Here is a 21,280-nt window from a genome sequence, read left to right on the forward strand (position 1 = left end):
TATTTGTACTTTGTGCCCCCTTTCCCAGTTTTTTTTATCTTCTCTTGTAATAGCTACTTTTATGTGTTCATAGGTATTTAAATACCCTGAGATAACCATCTTTTTACATTACAAAATTGAATTTTTCTACCACTTTGAATTATGTGAAATCAATCTTTTGGCACAGATCATGGGTTGTGCAGTAGGTGGCAGCAGAATGCAGAAATAACACAAAAACTCTGACAAAGCTTGAACACACCTTCAGCATTACTTACAAGGTGTAAATATGATGGAATTATTGGATTTCACATCACACCAAAATGGATTGAACAAATTAAATTTAATATTATTGTATTTAACAATGATGATGTTCTCATGTATTTGTTAAATAATATTAAATAAATTGATATTTTTATTAGATTAATATATTTTAATGAATAAATAAAAACACAACAAAAAAAAAAGAATGTTAAAAATCAAAACTTTTTAGAAAGAAAACATTTCAGTAACATGTTAAAAAGGTTTCTGAAATTTAAAGATTTTTAAGTGTCCCAGACGTTATGGGCAACAATGCCACACTCTTGTAAGATAAACAGTACACAATGTAATATAAAACGTCACGACTTAATAAAAACTTCAATCGATCTGCTTTAACTGTCTCTCAGTATGTATTTGTGCATTAAGAAAAATAAAAATAACCAACCTTCAGATTGATTTTGACCAAACCTTGAGAGATGTACTGTTGAAGAAGGCTGAGCCAAAGTGAAACTTCCAACACTGTCTTTGGGTTTTTATTACGTGTTTCTGTGGGTGTTTCCTTGTTATCTTCTGTTCTGACACTTGGTGTTTCTACAACTACTGGCATTTTCAAGTCCCAGCAGTGAAATTTAGGTTGTCCTATGTTGCTTGATAAACATATACACAGTATTATTACACATCTTGAGAATAATTACTAAATAATGTGATTTAATCAAATTTATGAAGCATTTTATGGGTCCAAACACCACTTTTGTTCATGTCCCACAACTGTGGTCTCAATCTTGAGATAAATGTTATTTTCATGTGTGTGCAGAAAGTGTGAAGACACCACAGAAACAGTGCAAACACACATTGTAGTAAAAACTATTAAATCAAACTAGAACTCTTGTGACTAGTGACTTGTGACTGAAGTACCTGTTTCAACACACAATCAGAACTAAAAACAGTTTTTGGAATGCAAGCCAAATGATAATTTTTAGACATTTCTGACTATCAACAACAAAACCTGCTGACAACTTTACTCCAGCTCATTTCTCAAGGCCTGTAACTTGGGTTTGAGCTGCTGTCTCCCATCATGAAGATTAGAGGAAGAATACGTGGATGAACTCAAAGAGGACTTAGCTTCTCAGGAAAGCTCACAAATGGAGAGCATAGAGCAGTCCAACAAAATCACCAGTGAATCTGTCCAGATCTGTGAGACATTACAACCTGATCCTCGAGGACGACTGACACTTGGTGAGTTTCAAAGGGACTCCTGCTGGCACCTCCTCTTCATTGACCACTGCCAACAGAGCCACTGCTCCCTCTTAGGTTGCCTGCAACTCATCTTGAAAAGAGAATACATGTTCAGTGCATGTGAGTGTTATTCTACAAATCATTGAGTTTATAAAAGGGCTAGTGATGAAAATAAAGAATAAAGACAAGCACCATCTTCACACCTGTCTTGCAATTAATACAACAATATTATCACATTTAACAGTCAACATTCAGTTAAGCAAGGGGGAATTCGGCATTTTCAGGGCTAAATTATGTGACACCCACTACACAGCAAAAATTAAGTAACGCACAGAAGTGCTCTAAAGGCAGCCAACAGGGTACACAGTAGAATGTAGAAGGCAATTTTTATATTCATCTGTGAGGTATTGAGCTATGAATATGGGAAAAGGAGAACACAAAAATACCTTGCAAGTTTTGGAGACCTCTGATGAATCCTTTAAGTACAGCGGTAGGCTGGCCAGGGTTGCTGTTCTAGCTGCACTGATGTTCTCATCCTGTTGCACAAAGAAAGACAAGGTATCCATATAGGGATACCTTGTCTTCCTCTTTTTATAGAGCAGCTGAGGTGTATATTTATCAAGTTCAGCAAAGAAGGAAAATGGTAGATTTTGATTAGTGATCCTGTGAAATCCACTGTTGAGATGCATGGAAAACAAAAGCAATGTGAGATTGTAAAACTGGATTTTACAAACATCTTTTAGACAAATAGACATACCATATGAAACTACTCAATTTTAAGCTCTTTATCCAGATCAAGCATTCCTACAATTATGAATTTAAAAAAAAGTACACTGGCTGAGTGGCTCTTGAGAGATATGGGTATATTAGCTAGCGAGCTAACAGTTATATTTTAACATAAAACTTTAACAAACCAACATTACTCAGCATCAGCTATCAAGTGATCTATACAAAGATACTATCAAGTCTCTTAACGTTATGAAACTTTTATTGCTGAACCACTACAGCATGAATTGGCCTGCTTGCAAGCTAACTTATGGCTAAAGTTTGCCCAACTCAGTAACGTTAACGTTAAGCTAACACATCAAAGCATTCACACAATGCACTTTTACAATTCAAACAGCAAGACAAACAATAACTTATGCAAACAGTAATAAAATAACAGGACAAAGTTACCTTACGTTGAAGACAAAACCATATATGTGTCCTGACCCCAGTGCAGCAGGTGCAGCTTGTCTGTTAAGCCAGTGGTGAGAGCAAACATACACACTCTCTCCCAGTGCCGCGTGCACAAAGACCACAGTGAACAGCAGGTTCATTGTTTACATTCTGGGAAGGATGAAATTAACTGGGTTGCCTAAATACAAATGAAGAGTGAATAAACTTTAGGTGGGCAACTAATGACTATTTTCGATAAAGCTGACGATTTTTTTTTTTTTTTGATTAAAAGTTTGGTGATACAGTATCATCAGATGCCTTGTTTGTCCTACCAACACACCAAAACCCAAAATATTCAATTTACTTATTAGACAACGAAAAGCAAGAAAAATCTCACATTTGGGAAGCTAGAAACATAAAATAATGGCTTAATTTACTTGAAAACTTAGATTATTAATCAATTATCAAATTGTGTCTGATTATTTATTATTTATAATAAATTCTCTGGCTGTTGCTATTACTATTGCTATTACTATTAATAGTCATATCTCTGTTATTATTGTTGTTATTGTTGTTATTATGTTTCTCTGTGCCTCTCTCCCCGCCTACCCCTCCCTCCTTCTTTCTCTCTCAACCCAACCGGTCAAGGCAGATGGCTGCTGATGTCACACACCAGAAGTATTGGTTTTATTTGATTCCTTATATTTATATTTTTTTTGTATGCTGTGCTTTGATTTTGCATGATTTTTGATGGTTTTTATTATTGTGCTTACTTTTGTTTGTTGTTTGCATGTTTTTAGTTTGAATCCTGCCGTGTTGAGAATATTTACCTCCTGCCACTGATTGATAAACCTTTACACCTGTTTGAGCCCTTGTATTTGAAAGACTTTGAAATAACCCAATGGGAAAAGAGACTGCAGCCAATCCAGCCAAAGATGTGCCAAGAGGAGGGACTTAACACTTGGGACGCAAATAAAGGCCGGGAAAACCAACATGGTGGCATGATGGCGAGGAAAAGAGAGAAATACACAAAGGAACCAGGAGTGAAAGACGGAGGAGCACGAGTCTGGAGGGAGGGCGTCAGAGGATGGGGAGCAGCAGTTAGCCCTGCCTGTGGTCGAGGTATGATCCAGGTGTGAGCAGCTTGGCCGTGGATAACATGAACCTCCCTCTCTCCCTTTGCGTACCTAGGCGCGCACCGTGGTGGAAGAGGGAGAGAGGGAGAAGGGTCGCAATCTGCCTTGCCATGGCGACCTGAGACTGTGGGCGGGGTGACGCTCCCCAGCCCTCCAAAGCGGACCTCTAGATGGCCAGAGGACGTGCCAGAGAGAGCCGGAGCAGAGCCGATGTCATACAGCGTACTATGGCATGAAACACAACAAGCAGTGTTCAAACTCTGCCCAAAAGCGTGAGTACAAAGAGAATATGCTTGGGCTTAGTGCAGCGTCGTGTTCGTGAGGGCGAGTTACTGCTGATTGCTTGTGTCTTTAGTGAGCCAGTGGCCCGTGTGGGGTGGCGGCAGCTTTGAAGAGACAGAGTGGACGGCTGACACACCTCTGCCACGAGGAAAGGGCCGGCATCTCCTCCACCCATGGAGCAACAGGGATTGGTCACCGTTCCGGGCTCACCAGGGCCTGCCACTCTGGTGGACTTCCTCAAATTCGACTGTGTGCTACAGCATCAAGGACTCTTATCTGGGTTGAGCTTCTTTGAGTACATTTTTTCAGTATTTATTAGTTTTAGTAGTGTATTTATAGTTTTATTGTTTTTATAGCCTAGTTATAATTTATTGTATGATCCTGGCAATAAATTAATCTTCGACTCAATATAGTTCTGTTGTCTTCCTTGGTTGCCACGCTGTTGCTCTCCAACCGATTTTTAACTTTAAAACAACCCCCCCCCTTCCTCTCCATTACACCCATCTAAAGCCTGGTTTAGGTAGGTTTCTTCCCGTTAAAGGGGAGTTTTTCCTTGCCGCTGTCGCAAAGTGCTTGCTGATGGGGGAACATAGACATGCTCTATGTGAAAATTTCCCTGAGAAAACTTTTGTTATGATTTGGTGCTATATAAATAAAATTGAATTATTGAGTATTATCAGTATTGTGTGAGGTGATGCACATACAGTTTTTGGAATGCAAGCCAAATGATAATTTTTAGGGGCGCACCGTGGTGGAGCTTTGATGTTTAATAGCTTTGATGTGCAGAATCAGTGTTTTCTGGAAAGAATGTTTTCTGTTGCTAAGTTAGTAGAATAAATTAACTCAATGCCCATAGGTAAATGTCCTGGACCAGATGGGTTTGGAGCTGAGTTCTACTAAGCGTTTCATGAGATTTTAACACCTTTCTTTTTCTTGCAAGAAAAACACTTCCAGCCCTTCTATGTACCAGTCAGGGAGAAAGTGGGTTGGTGTTGAATTGGATCCATAACAGTCTGTGTGCAGGATAAACACAGATCAGTGACACAGGTCAGCAGCTGCATCTCTACAGGACTGATGAGAGAACAGACCACAAGGGTCTTGATGATGTGGTATGTATGATAGGGATAGGTTAAAGACAGAGCAAATAAGAGTCTGTGTGCAGGACAAATATAGGTTTACAGCTCATGTAATCAGCTAAGGGTCCATAAAGGAGTAATGACAGAACCATATGGTTTTTGTGGCTGGTGATAAAGTTAAAAACAGAGCAAATAAGGTGCTGTGTCAGAATTAACACAGGTTTGTAGCTTCTTCATCATCAGCTATGTCCATAGAGGAGTAATGAGAGAACCATATGGTTTGTTGGTATGTGAATTCAGGTTAGATGACCGGCTGCAGCCCAACTCTTTTCTTAAAAGTTTACAAATGTATACTATTAGGGATAACACACGCACACACATATCAACTCACTCTCAGTGACAGTATTGTGTGAGGTGATGCACATACAGCAGACAACTACCCTGACATACACACATATCAATTTCCTCTCACAGACATACCACCAACTGAAACTACCTAATTCAGAAACAAAACCCAGCAAATCGTAGTCTCCAGATATCGAATGAAAACCTAACAATATCCTGTGATATTCTGTGATGCCTCTACAACTGACAGACATCTTGACACACATCCAACCCCCCCCCCCCCCCCCCCCCCCCCCCACCCTCACCCCCCCCCAACACGCCAGGTGACAAGACCTGGTACAGCTTGAGCTGAGAGGCGATAGTCTGCCTAATAGCATATCTATCATCTTGAGTGGCGAACCTCATGATCTAAACCAACTCGAGTCTTTCATAGACCACATTGTACAATCCAACACGCGTATTAGTGCAGACAGTAATCTACAATTGGTAGCCCAGGTCGTCAGAAACCTGCAAGGTAGCGGTAAAAGAATGTTAGCAAAAACGTTAGACAGCGAAATCCTGAAAAAGAAGAAATGGTTTCTGTATGTCGTAGACAATGGCCCTGACAACCAACTGTGTCTCGCTATCAATCTGGCTCTTCTGCTTTATTCAAATGTCACTGATAGCGAAGTGCTATCGTGCAGCAGAGACATTCAGAAGACAGCCAGATTAACTGATCAGGCTGTGGTAACATTTAACGATATACCAAAATTTGAAAGAGTTTTGAACTGCAAAATTGTATTTTTTTCAGGGCTGATGCTAAATGTACGCTCTCTAAATTAATGACCAATATCCCTAGAAGACAAAAAACACAGTTTATGTTTCTGTTCGAAAACCACTACAACAGTGTAATAAATGTGAAAGCCTTTCTATGCACCCAGGATGTGTGCGATTATTTTTACATGAGTTATGACAACTTATTGAGTCACCAATGCAGAGGTCATTGCAACGCTTGCTTAGACCTTTCCTGTACTGTACAAGCGCCCCAAGCCGTAGTCTGCACTGACTGTAATATGACATGTCGTTCACTTTCATGTTTTACCAAACACGAGGAACAACAGAGAGAGTCAGGGCTCAAAAATATGTCAGTACCTGCGAGTTGTTTAAAAAATGCCAGAAATGCAAAATGTCAACTGTCAGATGTTAAAATATCAAATCTGTGGGGAATTTATGGCGTCTGAAAAAGAGAACGAGGTGCACCAGTATTACATACAACCTTTGTCGACAGCAACAGAACATACCGAGAAATTGATATTCTATGATTTTGAGACGTATGTAGATTCATCAGGCGTACACGTCCCTTTTTTGATATGCACAAAAACGCTATAAGATGGAACGCACAGGGTGTGGATTGCGCTGAATGGTATATCGTGCATTTCAGGCAACCTTTGTACAAAAAATCTCTATGTCTTTGTCGCTCACAATGCTAAAGGATTTGACAGCTACATTGTGATCAATGCCATGGTTGCTCTGAATATGCAGCCCAGTCTCATCATGCAAGGCAGCAAAGTTATTTGTTCCACAGACACAGATTACGAACACAAGTACGTTGATTCTCTCAGCTTTCTCACCATGCATCTATCGGCCATGCCAGCTTTAGGTTTTTCCGATAAAACCAAGGGTTTTTTTCCTCATGGGTTTAACTCATAGAATATTTGAATTATGTAGGCCCCTACCTCCCACCTGAGGCTTAAGGCGTTGAGCAAATGACTAAAGAGGGAAAGAGAGAATTTGACATACGGTATGAGGCGGTGCATCAAGGCACATTCAATTTTGAAAAAGAAGCTAGCCGTTACTGTCAAAATGATGTGGATATTCTCTTGGAGGCTTGCTGCATTTTCAGAAAAGGTTACACCGACAAAACAGGTGTGGGCGCATTCAGCTGTGTCATCATTGCTTCAGCTTGCATGAAAGTGTTTTGCACAAATTTCGTACCTCTTAATACCCTGGCTGTTTCATCACCTGACAATTATCAAAGGCAATTCAAATCCTATTCAAACGCCAGCATCCAATGGTTAGAGTGGGTAGTGCATACAGAGAACATCTTCTTTCAACATGCCTTGAATGAGGGCGAAAAACGATACTTTGTAGACGGTTATGCAGAGGTGCAAGGTGTGAAATATACATGGGAGTTTCTGGATTGTTCTTACCATGGTTGTCCATCCTGTTTTCAGCCTCACGAGACCTGTCCTCTGACCGAAAGACTGTTTGAAGAGTTGCATGTGGTCTGCGAAGAGAAATTACAGACGATACAGTCTGCCCATGGCATCAAAGTGATTGTCACAAGACAGCATCGTTGGGCTGAGGTGAAAAAATCCCATCAGGGGTTAAAGGAGTTTCTCGAACATTACAAAGCTCCTCAACCTCTCTCACCCTGTGATGCTCTGTACGGCAGTAGAACAAGTGCTGTGAGGCTGAGGTACAGTAAGTACATGTGACATCCTTGTATCCCTTTGTCAACTGTGCATTTCCTTACCCTCGAGGACACCCTAAAATGATCTACACAGATTTCCAAGAGCCTCAAAACTACTTTGGGACAATCAGGGCTGTTGTCTACCCACCTCAGGGTTGTTTTTCCCCATTTTACCTGACAGAACAGCTGTAGTTAAAGGTCTCTGGCACAACTTCACCTACCTCCAAGGTGCACGGAGAAGGGAAAGAAGTCTAGAGAGATGAGAACTCCAGCAACACTTGTAGTATGAAGAACAACTTTATTTATTATTCATTATTACACTAATAAAGTTGTTCTTCATACCACAAATGTTGCTGGAGTTCTCATCTCACCTGACAGAACAGCTGCAGGTAAACTGTTGTTCATTCTCTGTTGTACGTGCACTGAGCTTTTTTCAGGACGGTGCATGTACACATGACAAGGACGCCAGAGTGTTGATGGGGGTTTGGGTCACTCCTGAATTTAACAAGGCCTTGGAGATGGTATCAATTAGGTAAGATCACGGAGGTGTGGCACTTTGATCGACAGAACTCTGATGACACTTTTCTGAAGGGTAAACAGGAAGCATCAGGGTACCCCCCTGAGGCCACAGATCAGGAAAGTAGAGAAAAGTACATTAGGGATTACAAGACCAATCATGGAATTTTGCTGGACGCCGACAAAATCAAACCAACCCCGGCTAAAAGACAAGTGTCTGAACTCTGTCTTAATAGCTTTTGGGGAAAGTTTGCGCAGAGGAGTAACCTGAACCAGACCACTTTAATCAGTGACCCTGAAGAATTTGTCAGTTACACGTTTTCAGAAAAATACTTTTCCTTCCCCAACGACACAACGGCTCCCATTCAATGGACAGCTTGATCTATGTCACAAAAGAGGGATAACCTCGACTCATATTGGGAAATTACTTGGGGGATTTGACGGACAAATTGGGTGGCGATAGCATACAGAACTTGTAGCTGCCAGACCTAAAAATTATGCCTATCAGACTAAAAACGAACAAGTGGTGTTGCGCATGAAGGGTATTATTCAGGCGAGTGAATGTTGCGAATAGGTCAACTTTGATAGCGTCAAAGAGCTGGTGGAGCTACATGCAAAACTGCACTGTGAAGGGCATCATTGAAACCCCTCAGCACAACACTGTGCATGATCAAAAGGGTTTTCTTCTAAAAAACTCATCATTTCAGATAAAGTTTCGAGTCGTGTTTGATAAGAGACGGTTGCTTTCCACAGGTCAAAAACCTTTTGGTTATTGAAAATGTCACACCAGGGTGTTACTGAAGAAATTGACTTCGATCCTGGATTGCAACTACCTTTTTCATGCCAGATTGTGGGACCAAGTGGTTGTGGAAAAACTTTTTTTGTAAAAAATGTGTTGGAAAACTGTCAAGAAACTGTCAACCCTTGAAAGCTGAACTGCATAAGAAGAATAAAAATATTAAATTTATTGAGGGACTATCTGATTCTTTTGAAGATGAAAACCTGTTTCCGCCTGATCAGAATTACTTGATTATCCTGGACGATGTCATTTTTCAGGCCTCCGACCATCCTGAAGTAGTCAAGATTTTCAGACAATACAGGCACCACAAGAGCATGAGCGTCATGATGTTAACGCAAAATGTGTTTCACCAGGGTAAACATAGTCGGACCATCAGTTTGAACAGCAGTTACCTGGTCTTGTTAAAAACCCTCAAGACAGGTTAGAGATAAATATATTAGCTCAACAAATTTTTCCTTTGCAGAAAAGTTTTCTGGAGAGCAGAAATGCTCTCTTTCCAAAATAGATACATAACAAGCTCAAACAATAAGGGTGGTCATATGACGTAAGGGTACTTTAAATCTCATCTCCAGTCTTAAACTTCCTTTGGAAATGGGGAATAAGGTGTCGGTCGGTCTTTGCCGGTGTTGAGATTGAACACAGGCTGCTTCTTTAAAGACATTTAGCATATACATATTGTTTCCAAACAAAGAAGTGCTCATTTTAGCCGTGCAGTGGTTCACAATGTCTCATTTTACTAACAAAGTTAAATTCAAATCTACAGTATTGTTCTATTGTGACAACAGATTTATGCTCTCATCAAAAACAGACAAGATATCACATGATTTACACGTGTTTCTTGTGTATTTTCTTAGTATACAGAAATATATAAAGTACCACAAAGTTAATAATGTGATACAGGTACAGATGTGCTGAATACTAGAAAGATTGAACACTAAAAACATTCACAGATCTAAAAGTGAAGGTTCACATCAGAAAGTATTAATGCATGTATCAAATACATGACTTACACACTCTTATCTATATGCACGACATACAAAATATAGTCTACAAAGCTGACATGCTAACACTTGTTATTCTAGTTACTTTAAGCTTATTACTCAATATAGACTCAGCTTAAAAACCAACTGAAGAAATTGTCACAACAAGCAGCCAGACCTCCTGCACACTCATTCACTAATCACACAACATCAACAGCTGACTGAACAACCACTCAATTAAAAACTGGATCAATTCCAAATGAATGAGTGAGTCCAGACAGCTCACTGTAACTTCAACAAGTAAACTACCTACAGCACATTATATGATCTCTGCTGCATTCTTGTTAAGGAGATAAATTCACACAACAGCGACACAGAGACATTTAACCATGAGAGATGAAATCAGTGACCAAAGACACAGAGAGAGAAGCTGTATCTGACTCACGTTATCTGATGTCTTCTTCTTTCTGTCATGAAGATGAAGTATTCATGTCATAACGTCCATTTGTGGCTGTTGGTCATCTTGTTTGTTAGTTAACAGAACTTTGTGGCTGCTGGTTAACCAGTCTGATATCATTAGCAACAATGACAAACAAGCTAACTCTCCTGGTTGTTTCTCTGGTTGCTTCCATGGATGTATAAAGAGTCCTTCAGGCTGCTACAACGAGCTAACTGTTGCGTTGGCTAACGCAAGGAGCTATCTACTGCTAGATAAAAGAGGTGAAACATAATTTATCTATATCTTACTGGTCTTCTTCTCTCAACAGTTTGTCACACTCCTGTATATTACAGTGGAGAGAACTGAAGATGAAATCTGGAAACTATCATTGGACCAACGCAATGTCAATATCGCATTCTGGTTGTTGATTGGTTAGAGAGGACGTCCTCCCTTGAAGCGTCATTTTACGTGTCTTGGCCAATCATAGATTAGCATGAAAAAAATGAAGTACATTAAATTGATGTAGGAGATCCCGGCCTGCGGAGGACAGTAGGAGCCAGTCCTCCTCTGTCCCCCACTCCCCCTCACCACCACTTCTCACACGCTGCTCTTTCTCCTCCTGCCCTGCAGGTGTCGCTTTTGAAGCATTTTAATCAGAATTTGAATTATGGTTTTTTCCAAAGAAGAGAGAAAAAATATTGTATAAATAATATTGAGATTTGGTAATGGTCTATTTCAACCAAATATTCTTTTTTATATTTTGATCTCCCTCTTGCCTCTCAAAAAGTAGAGGAGGAGCAACCTCCTCTGCCTCTATGGACCAGCCTCCACTGCATCCAATGACATGCTTTTTAATGATATAAAACAAAATAATAATTGACATTGATATTAATTAGCTTACATTTTAATTGATGGGGGCAGTAAGGGACCTGTATAATGGATACAGGGGGCGCTGGCCCAAAAAGGCTGAGAACCACTGCTCTAAGGTCATGTTACATAAATTTTACACCTCTGTGTCTCCAATCTGTAATAAAAGTAAATCAAATGATGGTACATTGTGTTTATTTTGGGACTGTCCACTAATTAATCCATTCTGGTCAAGATTTTTTTCTTTTTTTTCTGGGGTTTACCACAGGACTCTCTCGCCTGACAGGGACAGTCCTCTGACATCTTTGGATGCTCAGAGGACTCTTTAATTCTCCCTTCACACATTCAAACAGCTTTATGGATGAACTTGCATGAACCTGTTGTGGTTATCCACATGAAAAAACTGTGATCTAAAAATTTAAAGGGTCAACATAAATAAGAATCTTGGGGTCCATTTTTGCAACCTCTGGACTCAGTTTGACTGTGTTTGTATGTATATATAGATTGGGTTTTTTGCTTTCTCTGTTTGTTTTTTTAAGATGAACTTTTCTTACTTATCTTACTTGTATACCTCTTTCCCTGTGTGTTTGTGTGTGTGTGTGTGTGTGTGTGTGTGTGTGTGTGTGTGTGTGTGTGTGTCATGGAGTGAGTGGAGCAGGTGAACCCAAAGGCAGGATATGGCAGGCAGGCAGGATCAGATGCAGAAATTATTTATTGAATAACTCAGGAGACACTGAAACACAGGAACCAGGAACACTGACCATAAACTCAGACGGGAAAACACAGGAAGTAAAGGTAACAAAACACAAGGAGAAAACATTTCAAAATAAAACAGGAACTAAAGTAATCAGACAAGGGACAGATGACACAACACAAGGGCAGACTGGGAGCTGATAGACTGGGGAAGACACTAGGAGCAGGGCAGGTGGGAGGAGGAGCACATGAACACAAGAGGAACACCCAAGGGAAACAGAGAAAATCAAAAGAACAAAAACACAAAAAGTCCAAAAAACAAACAAAGTCCAGGCAGGATGTGACAGTATGTGTGTAAGCGCGTGGGTACACGTGTGGTGTTAATTTTTGTGTGGTTTATATGTTGCTATGAGTAATGTGTCAATAAAAAACAACACACACACACACACACACACAAATATATGAAACAAAACATTTTTTATTCAGGAAAATTATATTTTATAGTGGCAGTAATCCATTTTTTTTATTTTGGGATTTTTTTGTTTTGGCCACTTGGGGACAGAACTCTACAACAATTTGAACATCAAACACAACGTGCCTTTTTAAACATCCAGCAGACATAGACAAACATTAGAATTCTTTTGGATTTGTGTTTCTGGTGATCTAAAGAACGAATAAACAAAAAGGCCAATTTATCTTTCCCTCTAGCTCTGTTTTGGTCTTCTATAAATTCTTATGGTAAATTCTGGCATTTTATAGTGGCTACAGTGGTCACTATTGTCACCAGCCAGTCATACAGGGTACTGAGTGGTAGGATTATCACTGAAAACAGCTGCCTGCTGCGGGTTGATACAAGGTTGATGAGAGTGGTGAGACTAAAAAAAAAACAAAAAACAAAATTTCTTCCTCCAAGCCATTCTTCCAAAGAGACCAGGGGTCATCTCTCTATATAATTTCTCTCTATAAAGCAAGGAATCTCTGTCTGTATGTATGTATGTATGTATGTATGTATGTATGTATGTATGTATGTATGTATGTATGTATGTATGTATGTAAGTTTGTCCTTCGCATATCTCGAGAACTGTTCATTCATAAAATATGAAAAATAAACTTTGCCTCTTGACATGATTAAGGCTTATGAACCCAAAGAGTATCCATGAGGAGTGAATATTTCTGTGACAAATGTATTCAAGTGCAATCAGTCAGACTTATATTCATTACAATCCTATTTACTGTAAAAGACTCAGAGATGAGTCTTATGAGATGAAACTGTAGTATGCTAGAAATTTGGTAATTGCCACATCAAGTGTGATTGATTTCACCTCAGTACATATTTGCCACCTAATTCAAACACACATAATACTGCCTGGAGATATATAATATTTAAGATCATCACAGACATATAACAGAGCAATGAGCAGGTTTATAGAGAAATAACATGAATCTTTACTTTTTAAAAAAATGCCAGGTTCATACTTTACAACTTGCCGAAAAAAAACAATGCAGCACAAAATGAAACCTTTATCCTGTTTTTACTTAAAATTATATATGAAACAATATCAAATCAGTTTACCACACTAATCATAACTGTTACAAGTGTTAAAACTTGCTTGCATTTGGGAATTAGATCAGAAAATAATTCTTGCCTGTTACACACTTGCCTATTATAAGATTAATGCTAGTGCATCTGTGAGGCTGTACAGTGGTGTTATGAACTAAAAGCAATCATCAGCACACTAACATGCTCACAATGACAACATGTAGATGTTAAGTAAGTAATTAAGTAATTAAGTAAAATGTTATAAGATTAAGATACAGGAAAAACAGAGAATGACTAGAGAAACACCTCCCACCAAAGACCTCTGTCTTGAGATATAGTTGTATTAAAATGTATCTAATTGAAATTTAGTGGGTAGATGTTTAAAATTAAAAGCTCACAAACTCATCTCAAGAGTGAAAGTTTCCTCACTTTCCTTATCCATCTTATTCAGGTGCTACAAGCACATCAATTTACAGAGAAAATCAACAGATGTTTTTTATTATAAAAGTTGAGCGCTGAATTTAACTACTAGACTTGCTTGCATATTGAAGTATACATAATATTCACACAGCAGTATGTTCTTCAGTCTCCTGTGCTTTGTGTTATTTCAGGACCTGTGGTGTGAAGTGGCATAGATGCAGCATCAACAGCTTCTTCTTCATTTTGACGTCATCTTTCATGGTTTTCATTGTTTTGTCTGTTCAGTCTTGTACATATAATGGATCCAACGAGTAAACAGAGTAAAACAGTGACTATAGCGATTCCACTCCCCTGTAGTGTGGACAATTGACAGATAATTCAGTAACACACAGAACCAAAATGTTCATCAACACTGTCACATAAAAATCACAGGCTGGTGCTCTCATGTTACAGATCAATTTCTGACATTTGCCAAAAGAAACACAATCATACTTATTCTTACCTGAGACAAAATATAAAACCTGTGTGAAAGGTGCAGTAGTTCCTCTGAAGAGTAAATTGTTGTTTTGGCTGGTTTACACCACTTAAGATAGGTTTGGTCAGCTGTTACAAATGTGCCTGGCCAGTCTGACTGTGCACAGACCGAGTATTGGCCATCAAGCAACATCAGGGCCTGCCATACCATGAGAGGCACAAAGCAACAAAGACTCTGTCCATGAATCAGCTGCATCAGCAGAGACGCTGCAACAGCAGGAATTACATAAAATGGAAGCACAAATATGCGGTTCCATGTAGGATTGCAAGGGCAAACAAATTCCACATCCAACATCTTCTTCACAGCAGCAAGGAGAAAGGAAAAAACCACATTTGACACAACAGGGTTGTTTCGAAGCTCATCCTTGAGTCTTGCGATCAGATGTATCTCTGCTTCCATCATGAATTCTACACAAAAAGAAAAAAGTGCACATTTATGGATGATTCAGGCATGTATTTTTATGAATCTGCTTTGATTTTTCATTTGTGTTTTGTTCATAAGTTCACTTAGCATTTTTGCATTTAGGCCATTTTTAACACTGAGAGGTTGCAGAGGAAGAAAGATAAAGTGGAGGGAGAGATAGGAGAGATATGTTAGGGTTTGAATCATGGCTTGTAAAGGGTTAAAAAATGTGTATGCCAGACATAAATATGCAGAGTGTAAAGGGTTAAAAATGTATATACGGGAATTAAAAATGGCATAAAAAGATATTAAAAAGTCATTGAGACTATAGTACAGTTCATTGCAAAAATAATAAAATGTGTTTCAAAAATAGACACCCCTATATTTTTTTATTTTATTGTGTCAAATAGTGATTAATTTCCAAATTTAATTGTACTTTTCTTGTTACTGTGTCAGTGTGATACTCAACAGATCGCTAGATGGCGCTTAGCGCTCGGGAGGAACCTAAAATCCCGTAGAGGCAAGCACTGCAGAATAAATCCTGCAGTCAAGCTGAACGCAAGCTAAAGTTTTCTACCTCTTTGTTTTTACATAAAGGTGAGTTAATATTCCTCAAAATCACATGCATGTACCCCAGTATAAGGGATAAGAGTGTTGTGAATCACTTGTGATGACGTACAATGTTTAGAGTAAAGTGGTTTTGCAGTAATGTGTCGAAACAGGGATGTTTGGCTATACATTGTCATGCTAGGCTAGCGGACCTGTTGCTAATGGGTACACAATACAATAGAAATGCTAATGAGACACGCAAAAGGGGTTTGTTTTGGCTTGTTAACCGATCTGAAGATACTGAAAGTGCTAGTGCATGTATAGTGCACAGTCTATTAAACTGTTTTCCTGTATATGTGTGTTTGTTACTGACTTGAAAGGAGTTGTAAATACCGTAATTTGTGAATGTTTGACAATGGAGTAGGAGTAATATGAGGTGTAAATTCAATAGTTACTCACTGTGAGGTTGTATAATATTGTTTTATGTGCAATGTGATGAAAGTGTTGAATGTGGGAAAATGTTAGTTGCAGTGACCAAATGAGAACAAATAGTTTTTGTTGTTCTACTGGTTAATATGTGATTCAAGCACAACTGAAGAACAAGGACACTTAAGGACATTCATTTTGGTTATTTCACAGTGCTTCAGTTTTCAATGTATTTACCTATGCTATGGTTATGTATGTGTTTTCCAGCCTGGTCGCCAGAATAAAAGATTGGCATTGTATGTTTCTGCAAACCACTGAAACGTTGAATATCTACAAGTCAACATGTGTAATACGTAGCATATTAACATTTCAACAATACGTGACATCTCAACATTTCTACAAAATGTAACATATTAACATTCAACAATACGAATCCTATCAACATTTCTAGATCACATGCGATCTAAACTTAGCACAAAAAGTAAGGAAATTTGTGTTTGGTAGATTATTTGTTGTAACAATGCTTCTTGGCAATAAATCTTATACCGTTGGAAAGCCTGTTTATTTCCCTTTTAAATGGTGCCACATTTGTAGGAACATGCATTTGTGGGATGAGCAGCGGAGCTGAGTGTGTGGGTTGTGCCCATGAAAAATTTGCCAAATCTTCTCTGCCAATGCTAAACAGCTTATTTTGCCGTTGCTATTGACTCTTGTTTTGAGCTTCTGGTACCCCCAGGTGCTGTGAGCATGGGTCCTGCTACAGTGGTCAGTAGGTGTCTGCTCCAAGAATCGGCATGCCACGTTTGACTCATCTGGATAGGGCCCGTGCAATAGGGCAACTTCAAGCTAAAACCAAGTTGCGGCATTATTTGGAGTGAGCTCTAGTACCATCTCCAAAATGAAAGCCAAGTTCCATATAATGGGGGATGTCAAAGACAGACCGCAAAGTGGGTGTCCCAAGAAGACGACACCCCAAGAAGACCGTTTCCTCACCCTGTCAGCACTTAGGTACTGTAGGCTGTCTTCTACAGATTTGCAGTCAAGGTTTGCAGGACCATATGGCCGACGGCTCCCTGCCCAGACAATCCGGAACAGACTGCACGCAGCCAATCTCTGGTCTCATAGGGCTGCCAGGAGGCCTGCCATGACTGCCCTTCACTGTCAGGCCTGTTTGCACTGATGTCAGCAACACGTGCACTGGAACCTGAACATGTAGAGGAACGTTATGTTCAGCGATGAGTCCAGATTCTGCCTACGGCAGTTGGATCATAGGGTCAAAGTATGGAGAAGACGCGGAGAATGCTATGCTGATTGCTGCACCAATAGAGTAACATCTTTTGGTGGAGGCAGTGTGATGGTGTGGGGCGGCATCTCCCTCACTGGAAAAACAAAGCTTGTCATCATTGGAGGCAATCTCAATGCAGAGGGATATCGAGATGAGATTCTGCAACCAGTGGCAATCCCATATCTTCACAGTCTGGGACCGAACTCAAGATGACAATGCTCACCCCACAGAGTGGGGTTTATCAGAGACTACCTCCAGAATTTGGGAGTGGAGAGGATGGAATGGCCTGCCAGCAGTCCTGACCTCAACCCCATTGAACACTGTGGGATCAGCTTGGGCATGCTGTTCATGCCAGAGTGACCAACACAACCATGTTTGCTAACTTGCGACAAATGCTGGTTGAAGAATGAGATGCCATCCCACAGCAGCGTGTGACCAGGCTGGTGACCAGCATGAGGAGGAGGTGCCAGGCTGTTGTGGCTGTGTATGGTTCTTCCACATCCTACTGAGGCTCCTGTTTGTTAAATGAATAAATTGTTAAATTGCCAATATGTCTTGTTTCTTCAAACTTCAATCATCCAATCCACCAAACACCAAACAAGAGTCAATGGCAGAATAAGCTGTTTGGCATTGGCAGAGAAGATTTGGCAATTTCTTCATGGGCACAACCCACATACTCAGCTCTGCTGCTCATCCCACAAATGCGTGTTCCTAACAAATGTGGCACCATTTAAAAGGGAAATAAACAGACTTTCCAACGGTATAAGACTTATTGCCAAGAAACATTGTTACAACAAAGAAATAATCTACCAAACACAAATGTCCTTAGTTTTTGTGCTAAGTTTATATATAATGGTTAGGAAGTTTCTTGGCAGAAAGTTGAAAGTTGGAAATCAGCAGTTTGAGACCACCTCAAAACCAATGCCTGCTTCCTGTTTCAACCGACAAAAGCGGGTGGGTGTTTTTAGTGAGACGATGTTTGCAGGCGTTTTTATTTTATTTTTTTATTTTATTTTAACCCAAACCATGATCTTTCTCTAACCAAGTGGTCTTTGTGTCTAAACCTAACCAGACCTTAACCACAGCGTTGTCACACCATAAAACATCATTATTCAACGGATAGAAATATTAATATGCCACGTTTTGTAGAAATGTTGATATGATACATATTGTTGAAATGTTAATATGCTACATATTACACGTGTTGAAACGTAGATATTCAACGTTTCTGTGGTTTGCAGAAACGTTCAATGCCAATGTTTTATTCTGGCGATTGGGTTGGTATTTTCTGAAGATATTGTGGATATCTCTCATACCTGAGGATACAGTAACTTACCTGATGCTACAAACATTTTGTTGATCACCTCAGGGAGTCAAGTGTTAAGTATTCTGATGTTGAGGAAGCAGAATAAATCCTGCAGTTGAGCTGAACGCAAGCTAAAGTTTTCTGCCTTTCAAGGCATGTTTGATGGAACAGGAAGTTCTCCACTTTGTTGGGTTTTAAGTGAAATAAAATACAATAGTAAAAGAACCATTGGATTTTTGAGGAATAGGTAATATAAACCTGTTTTCCACATATCAGTTTTCACAACGTTTGCAGTAGGTGGCAGCAGAAAGTTCTGTTAGTGTTTTAAAGAAAGTACTGAAAAATTACAAGCTTCAGAATGGCGTGTAGCTCATTTCAATGTTTGATTCTATTTTTTAAATTTTGGACACGCCAAAGAAAAGAAAACAATAAAAATTGAACTCATTTTTATTGTTTTGATATCTAAAAATGAAATTTTTAATTAAAAAAATACAAGAACAAAATACACAACCATTAATATGTCACACAAAGAGTGCACAATACAAACCTATACATTCAACTTAAGCTGGAATAAATTAATTATAACTGTCTCACAGTTTGTAATTGTGCATTAAGAATAATCATAAAAGTAAGATGTACCAACCTTTAGGATGAAACAGAAAAATATCCCTCTTGAAGACTGATTAACTTTAAGTGAAACTCTCTCAACTGCTCAGTGTTATAAGATTATTTTTCCCCTCCCACTTCCTTTTGTATTGTGGTTTTTATCTGTGCTTATTTGTTTTTTTGTCATTTGTCCTCAGTATGGCCCCTCTTAATTAGATCTTGTAAAAAAAACGAAGTTCAATCCTGGACCTGACAAGATCTACGTGCATATAGATGTCTACACTTAAAAGTCTTGTGGTTTAAAATTGAAAGTTAACCAGACAAAAATGAATATGGTGGCCATGTTTGACATGTCAAATGCTGTAAAATACTGATATTTTCCATTTAATTCCAACCTCTCAAGAATTAGAACAAAGACATATTTACAATGAACAATTATTTATAATTCCTCTCAGAACAAAAACATGCAGAAGACATATTACAAATCAAATACACATTAACCTGTCATCAAGTGTCCTCTTCATCACATTCTTCATATACGTTATAAATCCTTTGTAATTTTGTTACCCTTTTCCATACTATATTTCTGTAATTTGTCTTTCTTGTTATATTCTGTACACACATCTATTACACATCTGTCTGTCCTTTGAGAGGGATCCCTCCTCTGTTGCTCTTCCTGAGGTTTCTTCCATTTTTTTTCCTGTTAAAGGGTCTTTTTAGTGAGTTTTTCCATATTCGAATTTAGAGTTTAGGGACAGAAGATGTTGTATTGCTGTACAGACTGTAAAGCTCCCTGAGACACATTTGTGATTTGTGATATTGGGCTTTTCAAGTAAAAAATGATTTGACTTAATCAATATGCTTACATCAATCAAGCATGCTTACATTACCAATAAATCTTATTTAAAAGACTCAAAGATGTGTCTCAAAAGATGAGATGTTGATAAGGATAATGGTGTCTACATGGCAGTGAATAAACATACATTTGGATTTTGGTCCTTTTTCAAATTTCTTTTGATTTAACATCTTTTAAGTGGGTGTAAAATAACAAGAAGTTGGATTTAGTCTTTGTATTTTAAATATAGTGTGATTTATTGCAATGTAACAATGATGTAAAAACATGTATTTATAGGGTGCAGTTCAGTCTTGATTGACTGTGGAGGAAATTATTGCAGCAGTAGTCTAACAGCTGGTCGACTGTGGTTGCATCTATGTGCTCTGCCAGGAGTTCTACGTGAGGAAAAACACTATGAAAGACCTCAGTGGGATATAAAAAGCGGAATTCATCAGTTTCACTTTGACAGATTGAGATTGTGTAGGCTACAGCATGTACATGATAGTGATCAGCATGCATTAGTTGAACCAAGCTAATGTACATCATACTTAAAACTGTTGCACACCATTGTGGCTGTATTTCTTTAATAATAGCTTTTCCATTATATTCTCATATACATAAAAGTTTCCAATCCTGTTATTTTAATGTTCCCAAATACTAATTACATGTAAACTGAAAATGGATGGTGCTTAAAGACTTTGAGCCTTTCTGTATCCCTGACATCAGTCAGATCATCATATTCACAGTGAACATTTAATGAATGCTTCTTCAACATCCTCCATTCTTTGGTGTTTTGTGTTACTTGTGGACCTTTGTGAAGTTAAATGTATGGAGAATTAGGATGCTGTTGTTTCAGGTTCCTTTCAGCACTTCATCAACACACATCCAGCGAGAAGCAAGGTAAACAAAGAGAGCAGACCAAATCTGATTCCCTAAAAAGTGGAGAATTGACATAATTTAGTAAGACACAGAACCAAAATGTTCATCATCATTGTCATATAACCAATCATATTTGGCAGAAAGCTGATTCTCCAATTTTACAAATCAATAACTGACATATTTTTCTCTCTTGAGACAGAACATGATCACTACATGAATGAGCCATGAGTTCCTCTGATGATTTTGTTGTGTTGGTTGGTTCACACCATCTCAGATACGCC

General features: G+C 38.8%; 2 long non-coding RNA genes across 2 annotated transcripts; one reads left to right on the forward strand and one right to left on the reverse strand.

The window, feature by feature from the left end:
* The first annotated feature begins 3,398 nt into the window (after positions 1–3,398).
* LOC122985095 lies at positions 3,399–4,156 on the forward strand. The gene is made up of 2 exons (XR_006404021.1): positions 3,399–4,039; positions 4,123–4,156. It is a non-coding gene; the product is annotated as an uncharacterized LOC122985095 (long non-coding RNA).
* Positions 4,157–8,505: 4,349 nt separating this feature from the next.
* On the reverse strand, positions 8,506–19,778 carry LOC122985937. Its single transcript, XR_006404206.1, has 3 exons — positions 19,768–19,778; positions 16,401–16,402; positions 8,506–8,770 (listed from the first exon to the last, which is right to left on the reverse strand). It is a non-coding gene; the product is annotated as an uncharacterized LOC122985937 (long non-coding RNA).
* Between the last annotated feature and the right edge of the window lie 1,502 nt (positions 19,779–21,280).

This window comes from Thunnus albacares, chromosome 7, assembly GCF_914725855.1.
Source record: "Thunnus albacares chromosome 7, fThuAlb1.1, whole genome shotgun sequence".
Lineage (NCBI taxonomy): Eukaryota > Metazoa > Chordata > Actinopteri > Scombriformes > Scombridae > Thunnus > Thunnus albacares.